Raw genomic sequence first — 26126 nt, 5'->3', positions numbered from 1 at the left:
TGGATCTATGTTTTCACTATAAGACATACAACTATATGAACACAAAATAAACCCTAGCATGCTTCTATAATTTTCGAAAATCATATAGAAGTGTAGTAGACATACCTTTGTTGTTATATTGCAATAACAACTAGTTTCCTTGATCTCTTGAACTCTTGAAAGCAAGCACCACAATTGTAGTGCCTCTAATGGCTCACAAACACCTTGAAGCAAGAAGGCAATTAAGAGAGAGAGGGAGGATACTAATTTTCGGCCCTAGGGTTTCTCTTGGAATCAAGTGGCCGAAAATTGAAGCATAGGGCATCTATTTATACTGTAGGGTGCTAGGGTTTCAGTCTAAACCCTAATGGATAGCTTAGCCACCAAGCAGCCCAAGGAACCTTCTGGAATGAGGCCCTTGGACGAAAATATGATGATCCCTCATCATAATTTCGTTCCTCCTTATCCCATTAGGTTTCCCAGCCCAAAACTCAACTATCACACATTTGACAGTTTATACCCTTTTATTTAATTAATCTCTTTTAGTCACCAAATTAATTCCTAATTAATTTATGACTAATACTAATTAAATAAATATGATTTCTCCTTTAATATATTATTCTTATAATATATTAATAAACCATAATATCTTCTCTCTCATATCAAATTACCTTGTCAAGTTGCTTTGGTGAAGGCAACCCAAAAGGACCATGCACACTCGGATCAAGTACATACCAAATATAGTTACGGACTTAGACACTAATCCAACAGGATTTGGGTGCCCTATACGGGCGGAGCTCGATGTACCCTGATGGAGGAGGCGCATAGATCGAGATTTTCGATCCATCCCGGGGCCACTAAAATGTATTTGGACCAGAATAGAGATATTGGTGGCCCTGTATGAAGAGGGACGTTGCATGGGTAGTTGAGGGGTGCTTGAACTGTCGTCGGGTTAAGGCTGAGCACCAGCGTCCTCATGGCATGTTTCAGCTACTAGAGGTTCCCCAGTGGAAGTGGGAACAAATTTCTATGGATTTTATCACAAAATTGTCGAGGACCGCGCGGGGTGTCGATGCGATTTGGGTGATTGTTTACCGGGTGACGAAGAGTGCTCACTTTGTTGCTATTAGTGAGAGCTCTTCTACGAAGAAGCTGGAAGAGATATATGTGAGAGAGGTGGTGGCTCGGCATGGGGTGCCGATATCCATAGTGTCAGATCGGGATGCGCGGTTAACTTCTAGATTTTGGAAGAAGTTTCATGAGGAGTTGGGTACGCGATTGCATTTTAGCACAACCTACCACCCACAAACAGACGGACAGAGTGAGCGGACGATTCAGACGCTTGAGGACATGCTTCGAGTGTGTGTTATGGACTTCGGTGGAAGTTGGGACACATACCTACCACTGGCTGAGTTTTCTTACAACAACAGCCACCATTCCAGTATCGACATGCCTCCTTTTGAGCTCCTTTATGGGAGGAGGTGTCGGACCCCCCATCTATTGGGGGGAGGTGGGGCAGCGAGTGATGGGTGGCACTGAGATAGTGCTCAAGACGACTGAGCAGATTCAGCAGGTCAGACAAAGATTACTGACGGCTCAGAGTCGCCAGAAGAGTTATGCGGACAGGCGGCGGTCCGAACTTGAGTTTCGGGTTGGAGATTTCATTCTCCTGAGGGTATCCCCGTGGAAAGGGGTAATACGGTTCAGGAAGAGTGGCAAGTTGGGGCCCTGATACATCGGCCCTTTCAGGGTGATCGCTAGAGTGGGTAAGGTAGCCTACCGCTTGGAGCTACCTGCGGAGTTGAGACAGATCCATGACACTTTCCATGTGTCCCAGTTGAGGAAGTGTGTGGCCGATGAGACGGCAGTGGTACCACTAGAGGACATTCAGGTGGATGCGATCCTGAAATACATCGAGAGACCTATCGTGATTATGGGTCGAAAGGTGAAAGTGTTAAGGAAAAAAGAGGTGCCCTTGGTTCAGGTTCAGTGGCAACATTGGAAGGGGTTCGAGATGACTTGGGAGCCAGAGTCCGAGATGCGGGAGTAGCAACCGGAGCTATTTGAGGAGCATGACTTCGAGGGCGAAGTCTGATCCTAGTAGAGGAGAATTGTAACATCCCGAGTCCAGGTATACCTCGATAACCTTAATCTTTTGAGTTATTGTCATTTTTGGCCTTATTTATAAAAGAGTGCAAAACGAGTACGCGGGGCATACCTGAGGGTACGCTTAGCGTACTCGTCAGCATGCATGCAACGCGGAGACCACCCAGTACGTTGGGCGTACCCGTGAGTACGTCGGGCGTACTAGACCCAGAATGCAACCCTAATTTGGGGTGAGTCCCCTATATAAGGAACATGATGGCCTCATTTTTGGCCACCATTTCCAAAGAGAAAACCCTAAGAGTGCCTAATCTCCATTCTAGAGCTTGTGTGTGTGTTTGAGCTTTGAGAGAGTGTTTGTGTGGTTTTGAAGAGAAGAGAAGGCCTTGAAGAAGGAGAGTTGGAGTCCAAGCTTCTAGATCTGAGCAAATCTGGGCGGGAAGCTTCTCTTTGAGGTATAAAGTTTCAGACATTGCCTTTCCTTCTTATGAGCATGTTGTGTTGAGCATTTTAGGGTTTTGTCCCATAAAGGTGGAGTCTTGATGAGATCTTGAACTCCAGAGTCTAGGACCAACCCCTTTTTGAGTGTATGAGTAGTGTTATGCCATAAAAATCCAATCTTGGTTGGTGAAATCACTCCATGCATGAGTTATGAGACCCTTGGGACAAAAGAGTGTGTATTTTTGGAGGATGGTAACTTTCCAGCCATGCAAAGGCTTAAAGTCAATGGCTTTATGGATTAAGAGGCATTAGAAGGTCCAGATCTGAGATATGAGCTTGTGTCTTAACTGATTAAGACCATAAATGTGAGAAGAGTGAAACTGGGGCGTACCCTGGGCGTAACCCCAGTACATGCAGCGTAGGGGTCGAGCACCCCCGATTCTGTATAGCAGCCAAGTACGCCCAGCGTAGGGAGTTGGAACGCGCAGCGTACTCCCTGCTGTTGACTTTTGTTGACTTTTAGGGTTTGGTCAAGATTAAGGACTATTAAGCCTTGGAGGGGTAAAATGGTCTTTTACCCTTCTATGAGTTGTAGAAGGGTTAGTCTAGCTTCTTGAGGGCCAATATTAATTAGGGATAATTATTATGGCGGAGGCTAGACTGGTGGGTTGAGATCGAGATCCCGAGTGCGAGATTTTCATTCATTAGCTTACGAGGTGAGTCTTCTCACTATACTTACCCTGAGTGGAAATTTTTATGTGTGACCAGAGGGTTTTATGTGTATAAGCTGTGTAATGAGATATCCTGCTATTTACTTTGTGTTATGCTTTCTGTGTATTATATTGAGATGTTGAGTTAAGGGACCGGAGGGTCCATTTGATTTGTGCGATCGGAGGGTCCCACTGAGACACATTGACTGGAGAGTCTTACTGAGTCATAGCCTCGAGTGGCTAATGAGTTGTGTGTGGTATTTTGGGGAACTCACTAAGCTTTACGCTTACCGTGTTATGTGTTATGTGTTTCAGGGGAGAGGCACACAAAATTGTTTTATGATTATGGGATTTATATTTTGTACACACTGGTGAGAAATTGTTTTATGATTATGGGATTTATGTTTTATTATTGACATTTGAGATATATGTGATTTTGAGAATGATGAATTGAGATATATTTTGTTTTAAAATGAGAAAATTTTGTTTGAAAATTTTACATCGTTACAAACACCAACTAGCAAGAGAGTAATATTTGAGAGAGGGGAGAGGCACACAAAATTCGGCTCTAGGGTTTCTAGAAAGCAAGTGGCTGAAAAATGAATGCTATGGGTCTTATTTATACTGTGAGCTGCTAGGGTTTCAGTCAAACCCCTAATGGACAGCTTAAACTCTAAGCAACCCATGGAACCTTCTGGAATAGGGCCTATGGACGAAAATATGATGGGCTCCCATCAAAATTTCGTTCACCACATATTCCTTTTAAGATATCCCACCCCAATAACTCAATTATCCAATAATTGCAGTCCAGTCCCCTATATTTAATTAATCTCTTTTAGCCACCAAATTAATTCTTAATTAATTTATGACTAATATTAATTAAATAATATGATTTCTCTTTTAATATATTATTCTTATAATATATTAATAAATCATAAGATCTTCTATCTCCTTAAATTACCTTGTCAAGTTGCTTTGGTGAAGGCAACCCAAAAGGACCATGCACAACCGGGTCAAGTACATACCAAATATAGTTATGGGCTTAGACACTAATCCAACAGTCTCCCACTTGGATAAGTCTAATAACTATATCTCACATATGACTTCAGGATCTGGTTAGCAATCGTAGCTCGTATACGCTGCTGTCAACTTTTATCAGTAACTTGTCCTTCAGATAAGGGATCGTATAGTCCTCCATTCTCGATATCATGCAGACAATCACATGGAACTAAGTCATACTTATTGTCCAGCATTTTTTTCTTGATCTCTGATCTATTCGACATAAAACTTGGTTGAACACATCAACTTCGTCCTGACCAGACCCGACACATAAGTCAAACCAAATCATCGAGTGGCCTAGATATCGCTTTTACCCTCTTAGGATAAAAGGAATAGATAAACTTCAACTTATATGCATTTACTATTTACCAGTTAAATCATACACAACAATGTGTTTTATAACATCAAGCTACTGATGTGTTTATGCATTATCAATGCACAACTAACTAGAAAACAATAAATCATATATCTAGGTTTAAAGACTATATGATATTATCGTCTCGCGGTCACTCGAGATAAATTCTATGAAGCAATACCAGCAAGCGCGGGTTTATTCCAATGCTCAAATCATAATTCATAAGCACTCATGAACTTTGTAGCAAACTTTTGATATGCGTAAAACCTTTTAAACAATCTACAAACAAATTCATGACAGTATTCTTTCATATCTACTTCGAACATATGAACGACTGTGGACTATTCGAATAATCTTATTATTCAAGAAGTCAAAACATGCAAAATTAAAACAATAGATAAATAATTAACACAAAACAGTAACTTTACTAATAAATAACACACTTTTATTTAATCGTCAAATGTTAATTACAATTCATCTATTACAAGTTTCTAAACTATCTAATCCAAACTAATATCGTCCTTCAGCCCAATGATCCTAGCGTGCTGCAAGTGCTTAACCCTACTCAGTCCCTTTGTGAGGGGATCTGATGGGTTATCCTCTGACGATACCCTCTTCACAACGAGGAGTCCCTCTTCTATCCGACGTCTATTGAAATGGTATTTTCTGTCGATATGTCCGGATCTACCATGATCCATTGGTTCCTTGGTTAAGGCAACCGCTCCTTCATTATTACAGAAAATTTCCATAGGCTCCTGTATGGATGGTACAACTCCAAGGTCTCCTATGAAGTTCGTCAACCATATTGCCTCCTTCGATGTTTCACTTGTCGCAATGTACTCTGATTCACACGTTGAATCAGCTACGGTCTCCTGCTTGGAACTTTTCCAATTTACTGCTCCTCCGTTAAGGGTAAAGACCCAGCCCGATTGCGATCGGTAATTATCCCGATCCATCTGAAAACTAGCGTCATTGTACCCTCATACACTTAAGTCATCACTCCCACCGAGGATTAGAAACCATTACTTATTCCTCCAAAGGTACTTAAGAATATTCTTAACTGCGGTCCAATGGGCTCTACCATGGTTCCCTTGATATCTGCTGACCATACTCAAGGCGAAGGCCACATCAGGGAGAGTACAAGTCATAGCGTACATTATCGAGCCGACTGCGGAAGCGTAAGGTACTTGACTCATATCAGCTATCTCTGCCTCTGTACTCGGGCTCTGAGTCTTACTCAGCTTGGTATTGCTTTGGATTGGCAACTCCCCTTTCTTGGAATTCTCCATACTAAAATGCTTTAGTACCTTATCCAAGTATGTATCCTGACTGAGTCCTATCAGTCTTTTACTCCTGTTTCTCACTATCCTTATTCCTAGAATATATGCAGCCTCTCCGAGGTCCTTCATAGCGAAACACTTCCCAAGACAGGACTTGACTTCCTGCAGGGTTGGGATGTCGTTTCCTATGAGTAGTATGTCATCGACATACAATACGATGAAGCTTACTATACTCCCACTGGCTTTGACATACATACATGACTCATCTTCACTTCCCAGAAAACCAAACTCTTTGACCTTCTCGTCAAAACAAAGATTCCATCTGCGAGATGCTTGCTTTAATCCATAAATGGATTTCTCAAGCTTGCACACTCTATTAGGGTGCTTCGCATTGACAAAACCCTCTGGCTGATTCATGTAAACATCCTCAACCAACTTCCCATTAAGGAAAGCATTTTTTACGTCCATCTGCCATATTTCATAGTCATGAAACGCAGCTATTGCGAGCATCACCCTAATAGACTTTATCTTCGCAACTGGTGAGAAGGTCTCATCATAGTCAACTCCAGGAGCTTGAGTAAAGCCCTTCGCAACCAATCGCGCCTTATAAGTGTGCACATTCCCATCCATGTATGTCTTCTTCTTGAAGATCCACTTGCACCTGACCGTCTTACGACCTGGTACATTGTCAACCAAATTCCAAACTTGGTTGTCGTACATGGACTGAATCTCGCTGTCCATTGCCTATTTCCATTTCGCAGACTCCGCGCCTGCCATAGCTTCCTTATAGCTGTTAGGTTCGTCCAGATTTACTAGTGAACTATCACTAATAAACGTATCCCCTTCAGTAGTAATATAGAAACCATACAACTGGGGTGGAACACTAAATCTAGTGGAGTTCTAAGAGGTAAGGATTCGTCAATTGGTTCAACAGGAGTTTCCTCCTCAGGTTGAGCGCCAGTGTTAGAGGTTCCTTCATCACTCGACTCTTGAAGCTCTTCAAGATCGATTTGCCTCCCACTGTCCTCTTGGCTTATGAGTTCTCGCTCTCTGAAAACCCCTCTCCTCGCAACAAAGACCACACTGTCACTCGGTCTATAGAAGAGATAACCAAAGGACTTCTGTGGATAGCCACGATGAAATAACATTTCTTACTACGAGGTTCAAGCTTGTTGTGAGTCTCTCGTCGTACGAAAACCTCGCAACCCCAAACCTTGATGTGTGCCAATGAGGGAGCTCTCCCTGTCCACATATCGTGAGGTGTTTTGGCAACCTTCTTAGTGGGAACTAAGTTAAGGATATGGGCGGCAGTCTCTAAGGCATACCCCCAGAAAGCAATTGGTAACGAAGCTAGACTCATCATGGAATGAACCATGTCCAACAAGGTTCGATTACGTCTCTCAGCTACACCATTCAATTGTGGTGTCCTAGGAGGCGTCAATTACGAAACGATTCCGCATTCCTTTAGATAGTCGTGAAATTCAAGACTACGGTACTCTCCACCCCGATCAGATCGAAGCATCTTGATTTTCCTGCCCAGCTGATTCTAGACTTCATTTTTAAACTCTTTGAACTTTTCAAAGGTTTCTGACTTATGCTTGATCAAGTAGATATATCCATATCTACTATAATCATCAGTAAAAGTCATGTAGAAACGGCAAGCATCCCTTGTGGTGGATCTAAAAGGTCCACATACATCTGTATGTATGAGATCCAATAAACCCTCACCCATTTCACAAGTGTCAGTGAAGGGTGACTTGGTCATCTTTCCAAGTAAATAAGACTCACACACATCATCGTTCCTAAGGTCGAATGACTCCAAGACTCCATCCTTTTGGAGTTGGGCTATGCGTTTCTTGTTGAGATGTCCAAGACGACAATGCCACAAGCATGCTTTGTCCAAACTATTGGACGAATCAATATTCAACACATCATTTCCTAAGTTGTTTATAACCAACACAGATTCATATATTCCATTACAAGGTAATGCTTCAAAATATAAAACACCATTCAGATAAACATTAATAGAACCTTTATTATTATCAAATGAATATCTGAAACCTTGTCTATATAAGCCATGAAAAGAAATGATGTTTCTGATGGGTTTTGATCATAAGAACATCCTATGTGCTCATACAAACCCTAATGCTTGGATCTAGGTTTCTCTATTGTACATGCAAGTCATCCAAGACTATAAACCCTAGATCTAGTATATGATAATCAATATAACATATAAATTAGGGTTTAGATCATACCTTAATTGTTATGCAGCAATAACAATCTCAAATCCTTCTTGTATTGACTTTAGAAAGCTTAGAGTCACAAATGTCACTCCTCTAATGGTTCACAAACACCAAGAGCAAGAGGATGAAGAGGAGAAGAGAAGGAGGCTCTAAAAAACGTATGGAAACCCTAGAAGGAAGCTTGTCCACGTTTTTGAGGCATAAGGGCTCTATATATAGTGAGGCTATTAGGGTTATCTAACAAGGAAACCCTAATTTGGATGCTTAAGCCCTAAGCAACCCATGGACTCCTTTCCTTAAGGGCCTTGGACGATTTCTAATGGGTTTCCCCATAGAATTCGTCCACTCCTTAATATAAGGCAATCCATAGCCCAAATTGCAATTATCTTATAATTACAATTTCAGTCCCTTAAGTTTAATTAATCTCTTTTAGTCATAAAACTAATTACTAATTAATTCTTGACTAATATTAATTAAACAATATGATTTCTCCTTTAATATATTATTCTCATAATATATTAATAAATCATATTTAATCCTTTCTCTCCATAATTCATCCTATCAAGTTGCTTTGGTGAAGGCAACCCAAAAGGACCATGCACCATCGGGTCAAGTACATACCAAAATAGTTATGGACTTAGAAACTAATCCAACAGTCTCCCACTTGGATAAGTCTAATAACTATTCTGCGTATGACTTCAGATCCTGATCTACAATCGTAGCTTTCCAAAGCCGCTGTCAACTCTGATCCTATCAGATACGCGTGTCCTTTAAATAAGGGATCATATATTCCTCCATTCTAGATATCGTATAGACGTGAGACATGGATTGAAATCATTCTCTCAGTCTATGTGTTGTTTCCCGATTTCTGATTTACGACGACTGACTAATTGAACAAATCAAATTAGCCCTGGCCCGGCCGAGCACTTTCCTTTGTCATCACTAAATCATCGAGGGGCCCACAAATATCGCTTTTATCCCACATTGGGTAAAAGGAATGGATAAACTTTGACTCAATGCTCGCTTGTACTCACTCACTGAATCACACACAACAATACGTTTTATAACACCAAGTTACTGGTGCGTTTACATATTATCAATGCGCAACCGACTCACAAGATACAACTCACACATCTCGGTTTCAAGAATATAAGATATTATCGTCTCACCAATCACTCGTGATAAAATCCATGAAGTGATCCAAGTGAGCGTGGGTTTAATCCAATGCTCAAATCATATTCGTAAGCACTCATGAACGTTGTAGCAACCTTTTGCTATGTCTAATACACTTTAGACAATCTACACACCAATTCATGACAATCTTCTTTCATACCTACTCCCAAAGTATGAGCGATTGTGGAACGTTCAAATAATTCGATTATTCTCAATAACTCAATTATTTAGGAAGTCAAAAACATGCAAATTGAAACACAAGAATAATACTAATCTTATATGGCCCCAAACTTTGAGTATAAATAAAACACTTTTATTTAATCACCATATTGATTACTCATTATTTGTTGTTTCGGTTAATCAACTTCTTACTTGAATTATAACGACAATTGTCCCATGCTCTTAGCATGCACACCATGTTTACTTATGGTCCTTACTCTGTAAAATAATATAATTGAACAACATTTTCAATCACACTCATTTTACAATTTCCAATCCTTACCACAAATGTAAGAATACCAAATTCTTGCCACTTATAGAACATGTTAGATTCTAACACCTTATGCAACAGTCCTTTCGTAATGTCATGGCACAAAAGTCACAAAGACTCGGCCAATGAAATCACAAAATGCTTTATTTACAAGACAATTCCATAGACATGAAGTCTCACATTCAAAGTACATTCCTTTGAACATCCTTCTTGCATAAAAGTTTCTAATCTAGACATATAGATTCTTAACGTCCAACTCCCAATCTGGAAACATTTCCATATTTCCCATATAACAACTCATTATTAATAGAATCATATCTAATGATAATAATGTCAATATGTTCCTTCCATTATTATACTTCCAACTGTTCACAAGTGATCAATCCTTGGCGAACCTTAGATTATCCTTGACAGTGGTTTAACTAATTCAGTTAAATTTGATTCTAGTCCTCTTTCCCTCTTAATGCCCTAGGCATTCGGAAAATTTTAGAACGGTCGAATATTACAATGACATGATACTTTACCAGTCTTTTGCTATAATATTTCTATTTGCCATGTTCTCACGATTCGAACTATGAAAAGGGATGTCGTAATCATAATCGAGTGTGAGAATGCAACAAATATTTCCATATATAGAATTCTCTTATGTTGAATCCTTTCAACATAACATCCATATATCTTTTTGACTAAATTTGATCAAAATTTATCGAACTATGCCTTTAGATTTGAAACAAAGTATAACATTCTCTCCCTTAATTATAGCAAACAACTTTTCAACCTATGCAACTTTGCAAAGTGAAATTTTTTTTTTTTTTTGTTTTTTTTGTTTTCTATAATTAATATTGCTATCTTGCAATAATAATCATGCTCCCACTAACATGATGATTATATCCATACTAGCATAACATTTATGCTCCCACTAGCTTTGACACTTATTCAGAAACTAGCTAAACTTCGAGAAAACAATACTTATTGACTTCCAAAGTTCATTGTTTCTAATACGATATGCTTTGATAAGCTTTTATCTAAGCATCTCAAACTCATACACCCTTCTTTAGACAGCTCGCATGTGTGTCTAAACAATTCCAGAACTTTTAGCAATAAGTCTCGATTGTTCAAACTAATTGTCAAATCTCACAATTCGAACTATGAAAAGGGATGCCGTAATCGAATTTGAGAATGCAATTTACATAATCGCTATCTCCTTAAAATCTCTCTTAGCGAAAGCGTTTCCTCACAATCATTTTCATGAAGGAGAGAAACCTTATGACACTTAGATTTTATGGTGCATGTGTTACTGTCCATGCAAATTTGTCATAATCATAATCGTAAGATAATGTTCGTGACAAATTCAACCTCTTATGGACAGAACTTGTTCATTCTTAATTTCTTGCCATCAAGGGTCTCACCATTGCTTCCAAGTTATTTAGCAGCTCACCTATGCCAGTCAATGTACTTTCATTGATCAAGGTGTTTGCCCTTATGCATTTAATTGAGAATTCGTAGAACTCATATGCATAATCACTCAACTGGATTGGCACATAAATAAAATTTTGTCAACACGATAGGTTACAATCCTTAAGTCGTGTGCTAGTGTTTAATAGGTTTTCTTCTTGATTTGTTCTTGAAACTTTTCAAGATCCTTTGACTCCCACTGACCTCTTGACATATAAGATTCTCTTGTCAAGAAACATTTATTGACAAACAAATACTCAAGAGTTAGTGTGTGTCTTTATCAAGACAAACCTACTTACAATTTGGTTACTAGTTGGTCTTTGTCTTATTCAAGACATCACAACTTACAAAAAAGTGCAAGTGTAAGAACATTTCTACTTAAGATTATCTCACTTACATCACAATCTTAGAGTATAACTCTAAGACTTGATATTGGAACGAAGTATGATACATCTTATCGACTTAACCATTTCTACAATTCACCATTCCTCTTCTTAGCCAAACTAGTGAACTAAGGTATCCTTAGAGGATGAATTGTAAGACGATCATAAAACACGATACAAAAGTACTCTCCCTTCTTCTTAGATTGGAGAACCCTTTATCTTTTCTGCCTTCATCGATTCTTCTTATTCGTTCTGCTATTCATTGAAACTTTTCAATAATTCAGAATTACACTTAATCTTGTAAGCATAATCATGTTTACTAGACTTTTAGTAAATCATGACGAATAAACTTATCGTTCTTTGTGGTGGATTTGACCAGTGCACAACATTGTGTACCAGATTTCCTAGTCCTTTACTTGACTCACATACTTATGTGAACAAGGAATTAGTCTCAATTTCCCAAATACGAAGGTTCTCATTCATCACACAATACTAGTCGCATGATTCCAAGTTTCTGTCCAATTGAAACTTGGGTGATGAGAAACTTTCCTCATTTGGTAAATTTCTGACATTACCACAAATAACGTAACTAAGAATCAAATCCATTCATAATATTGCTAACAGTAGAACCATTCAAACACCAATTCTCATAAAATCCATCGCAAGGAAATATAAATAAGATAAATCAAAATTTATTTTATTGCGGAAAATATTGTCCTTATAACACGATTACAAATGAAAACTATGTAAATATTACTTAGCAATCTATCCTAACTCTAAAGTAGTAGCTCAAACAATCTGATCTTTGAATCATGGGATCATAATCCATTTCTTCATTACCAGATTTAACTCACTTCTTTCCTTTTAAGCTTCCCTTTTCTTCGATTCTACAAAACACCAAATGTAATCATGTATTAAGAATCTAAAAGGAACTTAATGGAGTAGGATAGTGGATTTTACCTGATGCAAAGTCATACATCTTGACTCTCCCATCTCTTAGATCTCTCAGGTAGTCAGGGCAGCTTCGTAACCAATGCCCGCTCTTTTGGCAGTAGAAACATATGGATTCTCTTGGAATGGTACAAGGGACTATCTCAAACTCAGCCTTTCTCTTGCGTAGAGAAAACTTTTCTAGACTTCCAATGTTACCATTTCCCATAGAGGGTTGGGATATTGATTTACCAGACAGATTTGCTGACCGGTGCGCCAAATCATTTCTGATTTAGGAGCAATAAGCAAATGAGTCAAATCAGTAAGGGTCATGTCGTGGTCCATCATATAGTACTCTCTAACGAACTTACCATATGATTTGGGAAGTGACTGAACAGCCAACTTCCTAACAATCCCAATCTATCAATATGTAACCTTTTATCCAAGACATGAGCACATATAGACTTTCCATTTTCATGTCTTTTTCCAATAGGGCTTGAGTGACCTTGAACTTTTCAAGTCTTCGAACATGTGGGTCAGGGAGAATTATTGGAGGAGGTGGAGGAATAGAAGCATGATTTCTATTTCCACAATCCAATCATGGAACATCATCTTCATTTGGAAAACTTTTTCCAACGGATTTAGGAAGACCATAGTTGTCAGACTTTGACATCTATAAGACGAGAGAAAATTCAAGTTTAGTTGATTGAGTCCTCAATAAAACACCCAAATGAGATATTAAGGCTAGGACCCAACACAATATCCTACAAATTGGAAGAGGGATGCCGTAATCCAACTCGCAGAATATTTGAAGGTAAGTGAATGACGATTCACTAATTTTCCACCATGAAAAACGAAAAGGAATTTAAGTTTTAAATGTATTGAAAATTCCTAGATCTTTTGAGATTCATTGAATTTTTCAATGTCATGTTTAATCTCGATTATGCCCTTCATTTGTGACTGGGATGCCGAGGATCACAAATAAGGTGTGAATAACCATGCGAATGTACATGATGCTCTCAATGTTACAGTCACCTAATCGACGTGCCCGGTTAACCACACACGCTCCATCGATCTATGACAATCATCGAGTCACCCTTCGCTACCAATGTCAAACCCAACTTAGTGTGCCGGTTAGCCACACACGCTCCACTAATTGTCTCGACAAGGGTACAAAGTGTAATTCCATGGAATTGCATCGATTTCACTTTTTCCTAAAGTAACTAAGATTTGGGGATTTAGTAAAAACATTTAGTTACTTTATTCATTATACTTTTAATGAGGAGAGGGTTCGCCCTATCCTACCCGTTCGGCTAACGACCCTCCACCAGTCAAGAGTGCGGTGGGTAAGAGTGGATACCCATTCAATCGCCATTTTATAGGCAATTTCCTTAAACACCCCTTATAGACCAGCTTCGTGAATGAGGCCTACTAACGGTAAGACTAGCAGTTTAAGTTATACATATATAGTATTAGACTTTTAATGTTATATATAGTATAGGGTGTATTTTACACTTTTAAAATACTAGGTGGTTTAATTTTATAAATTACACTTTTTAATTTAAATTAAATTGTAAACCAAAACTTTATGGATTTATTAAATCTCTTTTAATTATACACTTTAATTAATTAATAAAACCATAAGGGTGTGATTTGAACCTTTCAAAACAATACTAGGGTTTTAGAATTTAACATTTTAAATTAAACTTTTAACCAACTCTTAAATTCCAAAAACTTGAGGGCAAGTTTTGAAACATTTCAAAACATTAGGGTTTAGAATTTAAATATACATCAAAATTAAACTTTTAATCAAAATTTAAATTCCAAAACTTGAGGACAAGTTTTGAAACCTTTTCAAAACATTAGGGTTTCAACTATTTAAATTTCAAAACTAAACTTTTGAGTTTAAATTTAAAACTATAAAACCTAAAGGGATTAATTTGAAACTATTCCAAACTTTGTCAAGAATATTCTAGATCACATAATTCAAATAAGGCAATTAACTATAATTGGTGGTTATCTAATTAGATCTAGTTCAAATTCTTGCAAGATAATGATCAAATAATTTCCATAACTTAACATATATCAAATAAGGTAACAATTATCTAATTAGATGACCAAAATCTTTTATTTTTGACAAGGATAATCATAAGGGATTAACAAAATTCGAATTTTATTAAGTTTAAACAATTATGGCAATTATCCTAAGTCAAAACAGGTAAAAAAATCCCGAAAATCCGCCTGTCTGACAGCTAAACTCGCCGAGTCCCCTTATGGACTCGCCGAGTAAGGGCCTACTCGCCGAGTCCACAATGGGACTCGCCGAGTACATCAGGCAGGAGGCAAAAAAAACGATTTTTTCAAGCATGAACAAATTAACAAGGCATCAATACAATAGAAACCAATCTAGGCTTTGATACCACTGATGGGTTTTGATCATAAGAACATCCTATGTGCTCATACAAACCCTAATGTTTGGATCTAGGTTTCTCTATTGTACATGCAAGTCATCCAAGACTATAAACCCTAGATCTAGTATATGATAATCAATATAACATATAAATTAGGGTTTAGATCATACCTTAATTGTTATGCAGCAATAACAATCTCAAATCCTTCTTGTATTGACTTTAGAAAGCTTAGAGTCACAAATGTCACTCCTCTAATGGTTCACAAACACCAAGAGCAAGAGGATGAAGAGGAGAAGAGAAGGAGGCTCTAAAAAACGTATGGAAACCCTAGAAGGAAGCTTGTCCACGTTTTTGAGGCATAAGGGTTCTATATATAGTGAGGCTATTAGGGTTATCTAACAAGGAAACCCTAATTTGGATGCTTAAGCCCTAAGCAACCCATGGACTCCTTTCCTTAAGGGCCTTGGACGATTTCTAATGGGTTTCCCCATAGAATTCGTCCACTCCTTTATATAAGGCAATCCATAGCCCAAATTGCAATTATCTTATAATTACAATTCCAGTCCCTTAAGTTTAATTAATCTCTTTTAGTCACAAAACTAATTACTAATTAATTCTTGACTAATATTAATTAAACAATATGATTTCTCCTTTAATATATTATTCTCATAATATATTAATAAATCATATTTAATCCTTTCTCTCCATAATTCATCCTATCAAGTTGCTTTGGTGAAGGCAACCCAAAAGGACCATGCACCATCGGGTCAAGTACATACCAAAATAGTTATGGACTTAGACACTAATCCAACAGTTTCTTGCCATATCTAGCGAATAGCAACAATTATTCAAGTCTAATCCTAACCCATTACTCAACACTAAAGAATAAACTCCAATCTTGGTGACAGGAGATGATCTTCTATTTCCCATGATCAAGTTTATCTTTCCATGCTCCACTTCCCTACTTCTTCTTAGGCCCTGCAAATCAGAACAAATGTGAAAACCACATCCTGTATCAAGAACCCATGAAGTAGCAAGTGATGAGTTTTTAGATTGAATATAATACATACATGCGAAGGTGGGCTTTATCTTCCCATCCTTAATATCCTGCATATATTTAGGGCAGCTTCGTTTCCAGTGGCCCTTCTCATGGCAGTGGTAGCACTCTGCCTCCTTAGGATCGGAAGAGGGTTTAACAGAACCAACTTTGGTCCCACTTGAATAGGAACCAACATGGGACTTTCCCTTTTGGTGGCTCTTAGAAGGAGTCTTCCTCTTCTTACCCTTCCCTTGCCCAATAGACATGACAGGGGCCGCAACAGTAGGAGTTGATGCAATAGATTTGTCCTTGAGGTTGCTCTCAGCAGTCCTCAGTAGCCCTTGAAGTTTACTCAAGGTGACCTCCTCTTTATTCATGTGGTAGGTCATTCTGAACTGGTTATAGCAGGGAGGCAAGGAGTGGAGGATGATGTCGATAGCCAAATCTTCATCGAACTTAACATTTAATTTCAGAAGACGATCGACATACCTCTGCATTTTCTGCAAATGAGAGGTTAGGGATTCTCCACTCCCCATCCTAGCGGTGATCATCGAAGTGATGATCTTATAGCGCTCTTGCCTCGCGCTCTGGTGGTACCTGTCCAGTAAATCCTGATGCATCTCGTAGGGATACATGTCCTCATAGGACTTTTGGAGTTTTGCATTCATGGTCGCCATCATGATGCAACTAACTTTAGTCACATCGCGCTCATGGGCCTCGAAGGCGGCGATTTCCTCAGCATTAGCAATGTCAGGGTTGATTTCCTTGAGTTTCTCGTCGAGGACATATTCTTTGTCCTCGTAACGAGTGACCATCCGAATGTTCTGGATCCAGTCGTTGAAGTTCGACCCGTCAAAGATCACTCTCCCGCATAAGTTCATTAGCGAGAATGACCCAGAAGCGTTGTTGTTCGTGTTCGACATCTGAAATAGAAAGGAACAAAGTTTGATTAGAAATAAATACCCAATTAAACACCCAAATGAAAAATTAGGGCTGGGATCTAACAACATTATTTACAAAATTAGAAAAGGGATGTCGTAATCTAACATGCAAATAATTTTAAGGTAACTGAATGACGACTCACTAATTTTCCACCATGAAAAACGAAAAAGAGATTAAGTTTTAAATGTAATGAAAACTCCTAGATCTTTTGAGATTCATTGAACTTTTCAATGGAATGTTTAAATCTCGATATCCCCTTCAAGTTTGTGACTGTGATACCGAGGATCACAAACAAGGTGTGAATAACCATGCGAATCAACATCGTGCACCTAATGTCACTATCACCTAATCAATGTGCCATTTAGCCACACACACTCCATTGATCTATGACAAACATCGAGCCACCCTTTGCCACCAATCTCAATCCCAAATTAGTGTGCCGGTTAGCCACGCACGCTCCACTAATGTTTGACAAGGGTACAAAGTGTAATTCCATGGAATAGCATCATATTCACATTTTACCCTAAAGTAACTAAAATTGGGAATTTGTAAAACATTGTAGTTACTTTCTAATATTCATTATACTTATAATGAGGAATTAAATGCCCTACCCTATCCGTTCGGCTAACGACCCTACACAAATCAAGGAAGCGGTGGGTGAGAATGGACACCCATTAAACGTCATTTTATAGGCAGCAACCTTATACCCCCCTTATAGACCAACTTCGTGAATGAGGCCTTATAAATATAAGACTAGCATAATCTTATATATATATATATATATATATATATATATATATATATATATATATATATATATTAATCTTATAATAGCTAAAGTACAAGGTTAAATTTTAAACTTGTAAAATTCTAGGGTTTGAAATTTAAATAATTCAAAATTAAACTTTTTATTCAAAAAATTCAAATTTCAAAACTTGAGGGCAAGTTTTGAACTTTTCAAAACATATAGGATCAAATAACAAATAATATAAATCAAACAATTAATTTAGTGATTATCTATATTTGACCTAATCCAATTTATTTACAAGATAATTTATCAAATAATTCAAATAATCAAATTTTATCATATAAGGAATTTATTATTCAATTAATTGGTAATTATCTTATGTTTTGGTAAGGATAATCAAACAATAATAATAAAATTCGAATTTTATCAGCCAAAAACGATTTAGGCAATTATCCTTCAACAAAACAGCAAGAAATCCCGATTTTCCCTCTGTCTGACGACCGGACTCGCCGAGTCACTCACTGGACTCGCCGAGTTGGGCTGACTCGCCGAGTCAAGTCGGGCAGAGGGCAGAAAAACGATTTTCAGCAAGATGAACATACAAGGCATCAATACAACAGAAACCAATCAAGACTCTGATACCACTGATGAGTTTTATACACAAGAACTTTCCTATGTGCTCATGCAAACCCTAACACTTGGATCTAGGTTTCTCTATTGTATATACAATTCATCCAAGATTTATAACCCTAGATCAAGAATACATATTACAAAACTAATGTAACTAATGAAATCTAGATAATTACCTCTTCAAGAACTCTTGATATTTCTTCTTCCTTGAGCTTAGAGTCACAAGTGTAACTCCTCTAATGGCTTACAAACACCAACTAGCAAGAGAGTAATATTTGAGAGAGGGGAGAGGCACACAAAATTCGGCTCTAGGGTTTCTAGAAAGCAAGTGGTCGAAAATTGAATGCGATGGGTCTTATTTATATTGTGAGGTGCTAGGGTTTCAGTCAAAATCCTAATGGACAGCTTAAACTCTAAGCAGCCCATGGAACCTTCTCGAATAGGGCCTATGGACGGAAATATGATGGGCTCCCATCATAATTTCGTTCACCACATATTCCTTTAAGATATCCCAGCCCAATAACTCAATTATCCAATAATTGCGGTCCAGACCCCTATATTTAATTAATCTCTTTTAGCCACCAAATTAATTCTTAATTTATTTATGACTAATATTAATTAAATAATATGATTTCTCTTTTAATATATTATTCTTATAATATATTAATAAATCATAATATCCTTCTCTCCTTAAATTACCCTGTCAAGTTGCTTTGGTGAAGGCAACCCAAAATGACCATGCACAACCGGGTCAAGTACATACCAAATATAGTTATGGGCTTAGACACTAATCCAACACCTTGTTGCTATTGGTATTTGTGACTCCATTAGAGGTGCAACATTTGAGGCACTAAGCTTTCATAAGTAGGGATGAGCAGTATTTCCCAAATCCCGATCCCGTACCGGACCGTACCGGAACCCGTACCGAATTTAAAAATATGGGACGGTACTTGGTACTCAAAATACATGAAATTTGGGAATCGGTACCGCTGGTACCGGTACTAGTACCGAAAACCGGTACCATTCCCGGTACCGGTACCGGTGATGTTAATTCGATTCGGAACTCGGGATTGACTTTTGACCAAATTCGGTTTTCGGGAAATCGGGAACGGTACGGGTCGGTACCGGTTCCGTCCCATGCTCATCCCTATTCAGAAGTCAAGATCAAGAGGATTTGAGATTGTTATTGCTATATAACAATCAAGGTAAGATCTAAACTCTTTTATTATGATAATATCGATTATTGTATGCTAGATCTAGGGTTTGTAAGCTTTGGATTATTATTTCATGTTCATTAGACAAACTAGATCCAAAGCTTTAGGGTTTGCATGTACACCATAGGATTGATGTAGTGCTCAATACCCATCATACCTTACGACAACGATGCGGAGAGGAGTTTCGTGAGCCATAAATTTGAACATTTTGTCAAACAAAAACCTCAAACACTTAATGAAACATTTACCGTAGAAATGGCTAACGGGAAGACCGAAACCACAAAAGACAAATACATAGGATACTCTCTAAACACTAAAACAACCAATTTTTCCAAATCGGCCTAATGTCGGTTGCAATAGGAAACTTCGACGTGATCACCGGCATGTTTTGGTTAAGTCCTCCCAACAACGATATCAAGTGTTACAAAAATGTCGTTCGCCTTAACCTGCCAACTAACGAAACCCTTGTCATTACGGTGACAAACCCGACACAACCCTTCAAATCAATCTCTTATGTCAAGGCTCAAAATTGTCTACGTAAGAAGTACCATGCCTTCCTAGCCCATAGTGTGGATGAGAAACAAGAAACGAAAGACATCAAGGATGTTCCAGAAGCCCGTAACCTTCCCGATGTATTTCCCAAAAGACCTTCTGGGAATACCACCCGTACGACAAGTCAAGAGTAAATTTGACTTAAACACAGTAGCTAGGGAAAAAGTAGTTGTAAATATTGTCTCACCCAAATTAATCACTTCACTCACGTATAAACTAAGGACACATACTGGTAATCTATGATTTCTAACTGTAAACGTTAGAGTTATATATAGTTAAGATTCTACAAACTAAGGAATTGTGATTCCGCTTTAACTCCTGTTCCTTGTTTGGTTGTAATCTTAGAGTAGAATCGCTTATTTGACTGTCTTTCAAGCTTGATTTTATACGACTTTTATACACGAAACGATTATGGAAGGGCTAGGGTGGACACGCTACCACTTGGGTGATCGTAGACAAATTTACCAAACCCACACACTTCCTACCAACCAAAGCCACAGAGAGAATAGAAAAGTTGACAGGAACGTATCACAAGGAGATTGTGAGACTGCACAGTGTGCCACTATCTATCATCTTGGATAAGGGAAAATCGATTCGCCTCGCATTTTTGACAGTCGTTACAGAAGTCACTAGAAACCCAACTCGTCTGGAGTACAACTTACCATCCCTAACCAAACAATCAGAATGAGTAAAACATTCGAGCATTAGAAGGTATGCTTTGTACCTACATGATAAACTTTGGCAAAACTTGGGATGCTTACCTACCACTAGTTGAGTTCCCTTATAACAGTAACCACCCCGTCAGCATCAAAGCTACTCTGTTTGAAGCACTATACGGACGCAACTGCATATCACCTCTGTGTTGGGCTGAATTGGGTGACACACAACTAGCAAAAAGGCAAGTTCTTGACAACACTCTCACCGGTCCTGAGATCATAAGGGAGACAACAGAGAAGATCGTCCAAAATCAGGAACGACTGAAAGCATCTAGGGATCGACAAAAGAGCTATGCGGATAAACGACGAAAACCCTTGGAGTTCCAAGTTGGTGACTGCGTTCTGTTAAAGGTCTCACCCTGGAAAGGAATGATACGTTTAGGAAAATGTGGAAAACTAAATCCAAGGAACATCGGTCCATTCGAGATTCTTGCTAGAATCGGGCCGGTGGCTTACAAACTTCAACTACTGCAGGAACTCAGCAACATACACCCCCACTTTCCACATGTCCAATCTAAATAAGTGTCTGTCCGATGAGACTCTTGTAATCCCACTCGATGAAATCGAGATAAACGAGAGTCTACACTTCGTGGAGGAACCAGTGGAAATCATGGACAGAGAGATCAAGAGAACGAAACTAAGCCGAATACCAATAGTGAAGGTCCGCTGGAACGCCAAGCGAGGACCCGAATTCACTTGGGAACGAGAAGACCAGATGCAACAAAAATACCCGTATATTTTCCCTATTTCATGAGTACCCACCTTAGAAATAATTTTCGGAAGAAATTCCCTCTAACGGGGGGATAATGTAGCAACCGGTTATTTCGGGTCAATAAAAGTCAAAAAAATCAAACAAAAGTCAAACAAGTCAAACCAAAGTCAAGCAAGTCAAACAAAAGTCAAATAGTTAAAACTTAAATCATGAAAATTCACTTTGCTTTTGAGGTTTTCAGTTTTGGGAATCAAAATTTTTGCCTTGACCGAGAACCCCTAGACCCAAATCTCTTAGGACCGAGATCATGCGAGGCCGAGATCTCCCTTGGACCGAAATCACATGTGATTCGGTGGCATTAAGAGGCTTCTCGGTGGTACTTTGTCCGAATTCGCAAACCTTATCCAGTGGTGCTTTTACCAAGGTGATAAATTACATAAACCAATGCATATATCACATCACCCTCACACCCATATATATATATATATATATATATATATATATATATATATATATATATATATATATATATATATATATATATATTAGGCCGAAATCTTCATGCATAAGTTTCATTACATCTTCAAACTCTCCCAAATTCTCTCTCAAAATTCATAAGAACACTAATCTTCATACAATTTCCCAAAACATCTTCAAACTTTCCCAGGAAAAACAAATTCTTCAATAAATTCTTAGGAATTTTTGGTAAGTTTCCTTAATTTATCTAGTGTTTTTACAACGTATTCTTGGTAGTTTAACTAATTTACACACAATATCGTGTTTTAAATACTCGTAAGATACGAACACGTTCACGTATTATAACTTAGACATGGTTCAACGTTGTTTCGTAAAAGGCAGTCATAAAGGCCATCGTTGGGTATGACATGAACTACATTGATATGCGTATGTAGTCAAGATGGGATTTGTCCCTCTTATTCGTTGAGAGCATGACATATAAGGCCTTAGTTAAAGTTTAACACTAAATGAGATTGATCGCGATCCATATCTCATGTTCGACATGATGTCTGAGACAAAGGAATAATTGATACCACACTTTTTAGTAACAATTGCAGCTTAGAGCTCCTGGAATTGGCTGTTGATGAGATGAAACCCTTCATATCTTGTTAGGGGCAGTAGCTCGTTGCTAGACGTCAGCTACTGTCTATTTGAGTCTATAATGAATCTTGTGCAAGTGGGAGATTGTTGGATCTATATGCCCAAGAATCATTATGGAGTGATATTGCTATTAACATATGATCCTATAGGGTCACACCTTTATCAAGTTGCCACATTTTGTATATTTATTATTAATGTGATTATTAATAAATAATATCGATTCTTGTATTTTAATTAGATAATAATTATTGTTTTACGAAAATAATAATGAAAGAAAGAACAAACTAGTTATTATATGATATGGTATCATATAATAAGTCATGTACAAAGTTTTGAACCTTTTGGTTAACCATAGATAAGTTAAGAACTTAATCAATCATGGTTAAAAGAGTTGGAGACAATTTTTGTCTTCATTCCCACACTTGTCCCTTGTTACTTTATAATCCATGCCTTATGCCCTTTAACTTTTTCCTTTATAAGACTTTAGAATATTATAATCAAAAGGTGTTTCTTTACATGGTGTATATAAGAAGAGTATTTGGGGGTCATTATGTGAAGTTCTTTTGTTCATCTTCTTCTCCCTTTTCTCTCCCAAAACCGTGAGCACCAAGAGAGACCTCTCTCTCTCTCCATCTTTTGAAGATGGTGCTTGCATTTTGGTGTTTACTTTGTTTCTCCCTGTAGTGCTTAATTCTTTAAAATCTTAAGGCTCGAAGATCAAAGTCATACAAGAAGGAACTAGCATTCCAAGTACCTTACTCCTTATGGTGGATACTTGTAGAGATGATCATGCTCTTTGATCTTTTGTTATCTTCATCAACACCCCAAAACCAAGTGGGTCCAAAGACTTCAAAGGTTATCTCTAAAACATCCTATGGTTGTTTTTCATTTCATTCTAACCTCTATAAATGGATCCATGATGGTGTGGTTTTGTTATGAGCTAAAAATAAATTTGTTATTTTTAAAGTCTTCCGTTGCCGGTTTTTGTGAAAAACAAACTTTTATTTCGTATCAAAACCCAACAACTTTCGGATCGAATGGGAAGAGCTTGGGATGATCGCATCGCATACACCATGATTTCTGCCTTATTTGACTATGATGTATTTGGGATGATTGATTGACATACTCTGATTTTCCTTTATGGCTTTATAAACATGTTTGGTTGATGGTTTTATTATTATGAAAACGAAATTTTTGGTTTTGAATTTTGGGATGTTACATATAGGGTTGTGTGAAATAATGAATAAGAGGTTGTGATAGGTTAGTTAAAGGTTGTGCGAAAGAATAAGCCATGACCAAAGTACTATTGTACTGATGCCCCTCTAAAAGTGCTATTCTACTGTTGTGCTCACCCAAAAGTACTATTGTACTGATGTGCTTACCCAAAAGTATTATCATACTATTTTGCCTAGTAATTTAGGGAAAGATAGATGATTGTTGAAAATGATCATTTAGGAAAGATCTCTCGAGATCTTCACTTTATTATTAGGAAGCGAGAATAACGGGAATGGGGTAACTGGGTTATTTGATTGTTGAAATGTGTGTGTGTGTGTGTATATATATATATATATATATATATATATATATATAATTAAAGATTATAATATTGTGGGTTGAAAATTCTATGTGCTTACCAGGTTTCCCAACCTGACCTACTCAGTTTCTTTGAATCACAGGTAGCGACACGGAGATACTTGAAAACAATGTAATTATTTGCTGAGGGATTCATGGAGATTTAGGCCAGTAGTCTAAAAAGTTGTAATGTTTGTTTATGCTTATGTTTTGTATCAGTTATGACATCCCAAGTTTTAAAGGATATTAATGTAAAACGCTTCTTCGAAAATATTTATATTAATATTATCTCACATCGAAATAATATTTTTGGGACAACGCACTAATAAATACTCTATTTTAAATAAACAATTAAACATAAATGAAAAAAAGGTCTTTTTCAGACCATAAAAATGGGGATGTCACAGCTGATGCATGCAAAAAGTTAGATTTAGGGATCCCTAGGTAAGATTATGCTTAGAGTTTTGCATGGAAACAAAGATGAAGATGATCGGTTGTTTATCACCTGGTATATATGTAGATGCTTGGTTGCTTATATGACAAGACAAATATGTGTTTTATGATTATGATGTGTTTATGCTATGTTATAACTCACCAGACTTGTAGTATGACATATACTATTTCCATGTGTTTTACAGGTTCGGGTAGCAAGCCTTAGAAAGTGAGGACTTAGAAGCATTAAGGGCACTGGACTAGATTTTTGTTTCATACTTATCCTTGTTTGCTTAGTTATGGTTGTGATATGAATTTGGTAACACTCGTTGATGTTTTTCTGCGGATACTTTTAAAATATTTTTTTTTTGGAACTGTGGTTATTGGTATCATAAATGTAAACTCTGATATTTTCCCTATAAATTAAATGTTTAAATTATATGAAAAGTATGGGTTGTTACATGTATGGTGTTGTTTCCACTAGCGTTTATTTATCTTCTTTTCGTTTGAGTCAGTTGTTTTCTAGTTTTTATCTTTGGCAGTCACATTCGGGACATGTATGTTTACAATTTTTTAGGCTTTACAAGTATTTTGTTCATCGGAACATTTGTTATATTTATGATTGTAGTGGTTGTAAAGTGATAATTTTTATGCTTTGTTATCTATTAAAAGTGTCTTTTGTTATTTTTTTTGCTCCTTTTGATCTTTTACAATTTGGTGTATGTGGTTTATCCCTAGTGTGTTCAAAGCAGACTCCACCTACTGTCTCGTTTATAGATTATTACACTCATTATACATATGTTTTATCTCATAAAGTATATTTCTATCTTTTTAACAATCTACAATAGTTTAGTATTATTGTCAAGACACAGCACTCAACTGTTATAAAATGTTTTCAGCATGACTTAGGGGGAGTATACCAAATGTCGAAGGAGTTGGTATTGATACATACGCGTACATGGAGAACATAGGTGAAGTATACGACCGAGTTGGACACCACAACATTCACGCTGATTTGGTGGAACACAACTTCAATGCTCAAGTTAATCCCGTTGCCGATGATATTTATGAAGACGAATTGTTCGATGATATAGATGAAAAATCGGAAATGTTCGAAGGAGATTCGGGCGAGGATTATGATGACGTGGCAAGTGGCGATGATTAGATGACACCTACTATTCTACTATGTTTCCATTTTTTTTTATGTTTTTAATTAAGTATGTATTTTTTTAACTAATGAAATATTTTTCTTTTATTAATTTTATATAATTAAATTTTGTTAAATTACATTTTAATCAATTAAAAAAAATGTGGTATAATACCCACCAGTTTACTGGGTGAGAGAAAAATAAAGTGGTGATGATGTGATGGTGCAATAGTCCCACCAACTTTATTATGTAAAATGCCATCCAATGTTATGTAATAAATATGGACATTAATC

The sequence above is a fragment of the Lactuca virosa genome, chromosome 2 (genome assembly GCF_052849685.1).
Source record: "Lactuca virosa cultivar CGN04683 chromosome 2, Lactuca_virosa_CGN04683_v6, whole genome shotgun sequence".
Lineage (NCBI taxonomy): Eukaryota > Viridiplantae > Streptophyta > Magnoliopsida > Asterales > Asteraceae > Lactuca > Lactuca virosa.
The sequence above is the reverse complement of the archived record's forward strand: the minus strand, read 5'-3'. Positions refer to the sequence as shown.